Source organism: Crocodylus porosus, unplaced genomic scaffold, assembly GCF_001723895.1.
Source record: "Crocodylus porosus isolate Cpor-Errol unplaced genomic scaffold, CroPor_comp1, whole genome shotgun sequence".
In the NCBI taxonomy this organism is placed as follows: domain Eukaryota; kingdom Metazoa; phylum Chordata; order Crocodylia; family Crocodylidae; genus Crocodylus; species Crocodylus porosus.
Genome location: NW_017728886.1, coordinates 29,765,625 through 29,774,756, shown reverse-complemented (window position 1 = coordinate 29,774,756; position 9,132 = coordinate 29,765,625). Strand labels below are relative to the sequence as shown.

At 48.8% G+C, this 9,132-nt stretch overlaps 1 protein-coding gene and 1 long non-coding RNA gene across 2 annotated transcripts in view; one reads left to right on the top strand and one right to left on the bottom strand.

Annotated features, from left to right (window-relative positions):
- GPR158 (G protein-coupled receptor 158) overlaps nucleotides 1-9,132 on the top strand; it is a gene marked incomplete at its 5' end in the record, with an annotated part of 371,372 nt that overhangs the window by 236,931 nt on the left and 125,309 nt on the right. The gene's annotated exons all lie outside the window — the stretch shown is intronic.
- LOC109307789 overlaps nucleotides 2,325-9,132 on the bottom strand; it is a 7,863-nt gene continuing 1,055 nt past the window's right edge. Inside the window, exons 2-3 of the long non-coding RNA XR_002100361.1 lie at nucleotides 7,679-7,681; nucleotides 2,325-2,336 (exon numbers count right to left, since the gene is read on the bottom strand). This is a non-coding gene — a long non-coding RNA (uncharacterized LOC109307789). The remainder of the gene's footprint in view (nucleotides 2,337-7,678; nucleotides 7,682-9,132) is intronic.

Below are 9,132 nucleotides of genomic sequence, written 5' to 3'. Positions count from 1 at the left end.
TCTATTGCCTCAGCATTTCCTAACCCAGCAACCGAGTTGTAGCCAATTAAGTTTACATAGGCCTCCCATAGTGGGACCGGGGAATGTACGGCCCGAGATGCCTATTAAACTTACTTTTGCTTAGAGTTGTGTGTGTGTGTGGTGGGGGGGGAAGTCCTTTGTAAATCCAGATTAGAACTGGTGTGGGGGGGGTGGGGAAGTCCTTTGTAAATCCAGATTAGAACTGGTCTGATAAATGCTGAGCTGGGTGTGGGGGTCGATTAGCATTTGGAACACAGCTTCCTTATCATGCAGTACTCCCATGCTTCGTTGATCCCAGAATTTACTGCAGCCTCTGCTTCAGGTTTTCTGTTTAGGTTGGGGGGTTGGGGGGGAGAGTTTTTGTGAGTCAAACAGTCTGTGTCCTGTATCAGGGTTCCCCCAAGAACATGGAGCTGACAGGTAACATAGCACACAGCCCCTGCTGCCAGTGGCAGCAACAGCAAGAGACAGGTGCTCAGAGCACTCATGGCCTGTGCAGATGTTGTAGCCCAGCAGCACTTATGCCCATGAACTATAATTACTGTTGGCCAAGGTAGCACAACGATGTTCTGATGTTCATTCTGCTTCCTTTGTAGTGGAGCGCCAAGCTTGCCTATCATGGGCCATATCCACCCAGGACGTTAAGTCCAGCCAGCAGACTGTATGTGCTGCTTAATGCAGTCCTTGTAGCAAAGTTTGGGGTGGCCAACTTTCCTACTGCCTTTTTCAAATTCAGTGTACAGAACTCTCTTAGGCAGTCGATTGTTGTCCATATGTATGACATAGCCAACCCAAGTTATTTACCTCTGTGCTAGCATGGCTTCCATGCTTGGCATGGCTGCCAGTCATATTACTTTATTATTGGTGATTTTGTCAGACCATTTAATACCCATTATGCTGTGTAGGTGGTGGTGTTTGCAAGCAGTTAAGTTTTTTGATATGGTGACAATAAAGGGGGCAGGTCTTTTTAACAAGTATAGAAGACAAGGGAACACCACAGCTCTGTTAACTTGGCATTTTGTAGACACTTTAACACCCCCATCTTGTCCATAGTCTTTTTTTTTGTAGGTGACTGAAAGCTGAGGCAGATGACTTTAAGCATGCTGAAAGTTCTTTGTCAATTTTTTTGTCATCAGTAATTGTGCTACCTAGCTAGCAAAAGGACTTGATGTTGTTTATTTGGCTTCCATTCAATTTTATTTCTGATGGTGGTGGAGGGTGATAGGCTTCTGCTGGGAGGTGGTTGGTACAGGGCTTTGGTTATCTTTACATTACTACAGAGGCCAAAAAGGGATGCAGCATGGGCAAAGGAATTCAATAAATGTTGCAGATCTTTCTCAGAAATGTTGAATCACCAGCGTATACTTTGTTGGGATCCTTTACTTCACTTTGTTGGGATTTGCTTTTGGCCTTGAGTCGGCAGATGTTTAGAAGTCTGGCATCAAAGCGTGTTGTAGGGTGACACCAGTAGTGGTAGTACATGTGGCAACTTCTAGCACTCCAGCCAAAACAGAGTAAATAATGTAGAGACAAGGATACAGCCCTGTTTAACTCCATGGACTATGGGAAAGGAATCAGATGAGTTGGCATCCACTGATACATGGGCCTGCATGCCGTCATGGAAGCAGTGGATGAGGTTAATTAGTTTGTCTGGGCAGCTGAAGTTTGCAAGAAGACAGCAGAGAGCAAAGCATCCAGTCGAACACCTTACTAAAGCTGACAAATGCAATGTACAGGAGTATTTGTTGTTCAGCAGCTTTGTTCTGTAACTGGTATAGGGTAAATATCACAGCAGCAGCGCTGCATGATGTTAGAAAAAAAACCCATAGGATTCAGGAGTACATCATCTGCAATAACATGGAGCCTTCTCAACCACAGCTTACAAAGGGTCTTACCAGTGGCGGAAAGGAGTGATAGAGTTTTCTACTGCAAGTCCTACCCCCACGTAGGCTGGCATTTTGGTCTGCTTTATAACCTGACCAGTAGAAAGTGATTTTTTTTCTCTAAACACACCACTGTTGTTTAGTCTAGTCTTGGATAAGGCAGAAATATTTATTTGATGCCTGTGTAGCTCTTTTGCTACTAATGCAGTTCTGTGAGCTAAATTTTCCTTTAAGTCAAGTAGTGTACAAATGTTCCAGCATCCAGTTTGTCAGGTTTTGTCCATTTTTGTGATTGTTTCTCCCACTTAAAAAGGAGATCCTGCTGATCATGGGAAACCAGCCAGGGGTCAGTGAGAAGAGAGTCTTTTTTACCCTGACTTTTACAGGGGCCTCCTTGGATTGAGGCAGGTGAGGCCTCCCTAATAAATAGGGCTGCCTGGTCATGTTGTCTCATGTTCCCATTGCCAAGTGAAAAACATGCGACTATCACACCTAGGCTGCTTGTATGAAGATGGTTGGCTCCTGGATTCCAGCTTCTCAGGTCTGTTGGCACCACCTAGGAAATTCTTGCTGTGAGTCATTTTGTGAAGGGTTAGTTGACGACGGTGAAGTACTGGGAGAGTGGAAACTGTTGATACCAATAGATTGTCCACGCAAAATAATTTAATGTGCAACCTGAGGTGCATAGTAGCAGGGGGCACATTCTGGGACACTGCAACCTTTACCCATCAGAGAACCGAGGCTTGACAGCTGGAGGGTGCTGCATCTGCCCCACAGTGCCTGCTAACTCAGCTGTGTGACTCCTACTGTTGTCCAAAGAGAATCCTCCACCAGGCACCTGGAGCTTAGTGTCCATTGATCCATTTTAGGATTCTTCTGCCCATTTGAGCCCTAACTGTTTGCCCTGCTGCCAGTGAAAGGTGTGCACCTAGATTTACCAGTCCCAGAAACAGCTACTGGACATTTAGCCCAGATGAGGACTTATAGGAAAGGCAGGGATGGCTTCTGGAATGACTCCAGGATGAGGTTCTAGGCAGGGTTTCCATTACCACAATAAGCCTGCATCCAGTGTTACATGAATACAACCATACTGCTCCTGGTTCTGGAGCTGGAATGTGTGAAGCTAACACAGGTTGCTTCGGGACAGTGCTGCCTTGCTCCATTTAGAGATACTCTTAGGCACATGTTCCATTTGTGAACCTAGCTTGTCATTGTTTAAACTACTGCAACGTGTCTTGCCCATCTTACTCAAACTGTACGTCTCAGGAAATATCTGTTGTGCTGTCTGTCAAGTGCCAGCCTGTAGCTCATTGGGGTTCCAGGGGTGGCTGTGATGCCCCATGGTTGCTCCATAACTGTGCCCTGCTCTGCCACTAGGGCACCTTTCCTTCTGCCCTGCCACTTCTTGATGGAATAATAATAGTAATGGGGAGGCTGCCCACGTGCCTTTGTGTGGCCCCAGTCTAACTGGACCCCTGCTGGGGTTCCTTGGCACCATACCAGTCTACTATGCCTGGGCCTCTCTGGCCAACTCTCTGGTCTGTTGGGCATGTAAAACCTTAGGGGCTAATTGGGTGGCTCCAATACTCCACTGTCTCCCAAACCCCACAGGTGTTACTGTCGTCACTCTAATTTGATTAAATAATCAGTTGATAGGAGGTGCAGTAGCCCAGAACACCTTCATGATTATTCCTCTGCTATCATTTTGTGTTGCAGTGACATGATCATTAATATTATCAATTTAGGATGTCCCTTTCCTTTCTACTTTTTTATGATCACCATGTGGTTAGACAATTTCACATCAACCTATCCAAATTATGAAACATTCCAGAGAACAAAACTTTCATTTTCTATGCGAGTGAGTGCCTTCCTTTTTATGCATGGGCATTGTATTATTTGGTTCAGGAAAACATGCATTTACACATTACACAATGCATTTTTGAAGAAGTATACATGGCAGGGGGATTTTCTCGGTGCTTTGTTTAGCTTTTTCCTATGAATACATGTTGTTGCTACAGCTCCTTGTTGTTTTGATCTAGTCTGTTTTTATCACCTTGATGGAAATAAGTCTATAAAACCACTAGCTTGTACAGCATATGGAGTACTTATAGTCTATATTCAGGTCTAAAAAAAACCCCTGTTAGTCATGATACGGAAGTTTCTTTTGCCTTTTTTTCTACAATTACATCTTGTTCAGAGTTTTCATTTTTTCTTTATAGTTATGGCAAGTTTCTATGGCCAATTATTTGAAATGTTGTAATGATCACTTTTAAGCTCCACCTTTAGGTTATAAGACTGCATGGGCTGATCATTCCACATGCATGGAACCCATGCCTGTACAATTCCAGATGCAGGATCAGGGCCAAAATTGTGAAAATTGTTTTCTTTTTTATTATTTGTATTGTAGTGTACACCAAAGATATCAATACCATAACATGTTTAGTTAATGCAATCCTTTCCAGATGAATATTAGGAATAATCGGTCATTTGAGTGAATTCTCTGTTCTGACCTCCCTTTTTTAGGCTCACCAATACAGTGAATCACTGAAGTGTTACTCTGAAACTCCATTCAACTTCTCCCTCTCTTTACTCATGAATCAGGGATCTGGGTTTTCTGTTTGCTATGGAAAAACAGGGATTTTCCCCTTTAAAGGAGAAAACCATGGATTTCCCCTTTAAATGAGAAACCCACAGGAAACCGCAGGATTTCTTTGCAGGCTGGCAGCCTTCCAGCCTACAAGGGGCTGCTTGGGGCTGGGGGGAGCGGGGGAAGGTGACTGGAGGCAGGGGATGCCATGTACATGTGCATGCATACACACACATGCCCAACGTACAGCCAAGCAGGGTGGTGAGGGTAACTTCAGCAGCTGGATACAGGTAAGTCTATGTGGGGGTGGGAGTCAGAGGGCCAGGGCTTAAGGACTGTCTGGCTATGTGAGGCAGGTGTCTGTGTGTGGAGGGGATGGGGGTGCAGAGAGGAGACAGGAGCCTGCCAGAGATGGGAGGAGTCCAGGGCTAGGGATGGACATTACAGATAAACTGGTTTAAGTGATCAGAAACTGATTTAAACCTGCAACAGGACAGACATTCAGTGTGCCATAAACCAGTTTGAAAATGGTCAAAATTGGTTTGAGATAAATCTGGTAGAACATAGTATCAGACTTAACTGATTTGGGTCAAACCAATTTATACAACGTCTGTTCCAGATCCATGAATGCTGTGTGCCCCCGGAGGCTGGGAGTGCATGGTGATCTCCCACAGTCAACAGTGGTGGGAGCATGGTGCTGGTGAGCGGCAAGCTCCGACAGGCGGCTGCGGCAGTGTCAGGCGGGTGGGGTGGAGATTGCTGACTGGCGACCACCTGTAGACGCCACTGGCAGCATTGGCAGTGGCCAGTGGCAAGTGGCAACCACCCACAGGCACTGCTGGCAGCGTTGGTGGCGCTTTTTGCAGGGGGTGCACCGCCAAGCTCAGGGGGTGCATGTGTACCCTCAAACACCCCCTACGCATCAACAGTACCCAGACCCCTTCTTGGTTTAAGTTAAACCAGATTCTCCCAGCATCCTGGCAAGCTCCCTGGATTGGGTGGAGCTCTGCTCTGTGCTCCCGTGAGGTGGGCTGGCCCCTCTCCTCTGCTCTGTAGCCAGAGTAGGGGCAGCGTTTGGCCAGATGCTGGCCTACCACAGACCCTGAGGCAAATTTCTCCCTATATCCCCTCTCCCCCTGCTGGAGTCCTGTGAATCTGCACAGGGCCAGGCAGGGTGGGGGACAGTTGGAGGCCCCCTGTGGTAGGGGGGCAGGGGGCTGTGCGTCAGAAGTGAGGGGCATCAGCAAAGCCAGGGGGATGAAGGTCAGGAGTGAGGGGCAATGGCAAGGCTGGGGGGGGGCTGTGGCTTGCAAGTGCGGGGCAACAGCATCAGCAAGGCAGGGCATCAGCATATCAGAGATTCTTAGCACCACAAAGCAGCTGTGGGGGCAGTGGCAGCTAGACCTGTGTCCTGGTGAGTGAAGTGGGTAGAGGGAGCTCTGATTTTTCCTTGATAAAAAAAAAAGCAAATGACAAAATATATAGTTATTTAGAATTTACTTTATTATAACAGCTGGAGCACTGGTAGGCTTCCAAATTGCTTTAAAATTGAAAATATATCAATAAAACAACTTAAACCTTTGTACATATACAATTCAGGGGTTGGCAACCCCTGGCACATGTGCCAAGCCTGGCATTCGAGGTCATTTTGCTTGGCACACCACTACCAGTCTGGGCTCTAGGCAGCTGCTTCCATCCACAGAGCCCGGGCTGCTCCCAGCAGGCAGTTGGGAGGTTGCAAGCCCTGCTGCAAACAGCCCAGGCACCACAGCTGGCAGCAGCTACCCCAGAGCCTGGGCTGGCTGCAGCTGGGAGGCTGCAAACAGCTGCTACCTCCCTGCTTCAGCCCCAGCTCCAGTCAGTGCAGTGCCAGCACCTGCTGCCTTCCTGGAGCCTGGGGCCAGGAGACAGCTGAGGTGGGGAGGCAGCAGCTGTTTGCAGCCTCCTGGCTGCAGCCTGCCCAGGTTCTGGGTAGCTGCTGAAAGCCATGGGGCCTGGGCTTCTCCGAGAAGGTGGTTGGGAGGATGCAAACCCTCCTGCAACCAGCCCAGGATCCATGGCTGGCAGCAGCTACCCAGAGCCTGCACTGGCTGCAGCTGGGAGGCTGCAAACAGCTGCTGCCTCCCAGCCCCGGGCTTCTGGGAGGCAGCAGGTGCTGGCGATGCTCCCCACTGTGCTGCCCTCCCCAACGCCTTTGCAGAGCAGTGTGTGGAACCTGGTGTGGCAGGGCACAGTGGTGAGATGCACAAAAGTTATCTGCCTCTCCAAGCTCCCCGCTGCCCTGGCCATACTTCTCTGCAGGCAGGTGCAGCAGTGAGGGGCAGAACAGCACACGGTTGCACAAGGGCAATGTGGGCAGCAGCACAGTGTTGTGCCCCTCGCTGCTGCCCCCACCTGCAGGGGAAGTGTGGCCAGAGCAGCAGGGAGCTTGGAGCAGCACAGCTTTCATGCGCTTAGTTGCTCTGCCCTGCTGTGCCCGGTTCTACATGCTGCTCTGCAAAGGCTGGTGGAGAGGGCAACATGGTGAGGAGCACAAGCCCACAGAGCACACCTGCCCTGCCCCTGCCCCTCACACAAATGTGGGGGGTGCAGGTCTCCCCTGCCCTGTGGGAGTGCATGCTGCCATGGAGAGCTGGCCCCACCCACTGCCCAAGTCCACAGCACACAACAGGCAACAGTAGTGGGGGAGCTGGCTCATGCTCCTGCTGCAGCAGCCACTGCCTTCTGTTGGGGGCAGACAGGGAGCTGTAGACCTGGGTGCCTGGCCCCATAACCCTGGCAGCTGGGGGCCCCCTCTGGCAGGGCTGAGGAGCAGGGCTTTGGGTGGGGAGAAAGGGGCACAAGCAGGGCTGGGGGGCTGTTTTGGGGAGACCCACACAAAACAAATACGCAAGATCAGAGGTAGCACAAGATTTTTTATTTATGGTCACCAGGTTTACAATTTTTACAAAATTTGGTATTTACCCTAAAAAGTCAAAAATTACATTTATTAACTATACTAATATGCAGTGTATCCTGCCATGTACTCCCCTATGATGTTCCTTTGGAATCTGCAAATAATTAGAATGCAAGGATCTGCATGCTAGGCTATTTAGTTATTTATATCTGTATTTATAAAACATGTATCCACTTCCCAACCCCTGGCATATTTACATCTTTAAAAATCATAATGCAAGTATTTTATAACATACTCATAATTATAACAAGCATTTTGGGACAGATTTTGTTCCTTCTCTTGGGCACGTCATTTAATACAAAAGGTGAATGGGTCCTCCTCTGCAGAGGTGGGCAAAATATGGCCTGCGGGCTGGATCTGGCCTGCCAGGCTATTCTGTCCAGCCTGTGGGGCCCCTAAAAAATAGGAGACTTGAATTTAGCCTCTGTAGGAATCACACTCACTACTTCTCTCCTGTTTTGCACTCTAACTATGGGTAGTGCAATGTAGGAGGGCCACTACCACATTTCCTTTGCCTCCTGGATTAGTTCCAGTGAGAGTTCTGGATACATTGTATTTGGCAAGTTAGATGGCAGCTTGGCCTCAGGCTCGGATGAGGTGAGCTTTCAGGGGTGGGCTGGGCGGCCACTGGAGACAAGTGGAAGGGAGATTTAAAATAGATTAGGGCTTGAGCTCAGGTATATAGGGGTCAGAGTAGCAGTATAGATGTATCCTGGGACCCCAGAAAGTCCATGGCTTTGCAGTAAAATTACTGTGCTCCCAAGAGGCTTCCCCAAGCATGTTGCATTGCTGCAGATAAACTGCCTCCTAAACTAGAACCAGCATGACTGGACCTAGAGAGCACTCAGGTTAAATACGTAGCATGGGTGAATGAGGGTGCAAATTAGTAGTTACAGTTCCAATAATAAAGTACACAGAGTTTTTGAATCAAGGTAAATTTACTGTATAGATGCGCAAGAAGGTGCAGGTGTTGAAAAGAAAAACACCCGAAATACTTTTTCTAAAAGTATAAAGTCCTTTTTCAATTTCAGATATCAGGAAGTTATAGGGAAAAGTGTCAATTAGGTGTTTTGTTTTTCTTTTTAGCGTGTTTCTTGACTTTGGTTTGATTTTGTTGGCACTCGGGGGCTGTTACAATTAGTGAAATATTGACGAGCAGGGAAAGTAGTAGGGTTAAAGGCAGCTAGGTTCTCTCATGTCCTATACCGATGGTGATCACCCTCTGGCCCTTGGGCCAAATGTGGCCTGTGGAGCCATCACATCTGGTCTGTGGGTCTCCCCACAGGTTGGGAAATTTGGTAGCAGGGGAATGGTAGCCGTTAATATGTCCACCCTCCCCAGTTGCCAGATCAGCAAACCCCATGCCCTGTGTGGCAGGTTGGAGCCAAGCTACACCCCCTTTCCCTGTGAGCCCAGGCCAGGCTCCCCCCACTTCTGCATTGGGGCCAGGCCATATCCCCTTCTCTCCCTTCAGGGCTGGGTTGGGGCCTGGCCATACCCCTTCTGCCCACAGGGTGGGGCCATGCCCCCTTCCACCTTTTAGGGCTGGACGAAGCCCCCTCCTTCTCTGCAGGCCTGGCCACTCCCCCTTCCCTCTCCATGGGGTCAGGTCAAACTTCTTTCTGGTGCAGGACTGTGTTGGGCCCTGCCTGTCTTGCCCTCCCTCTATAACCCCCCCCCCCCCC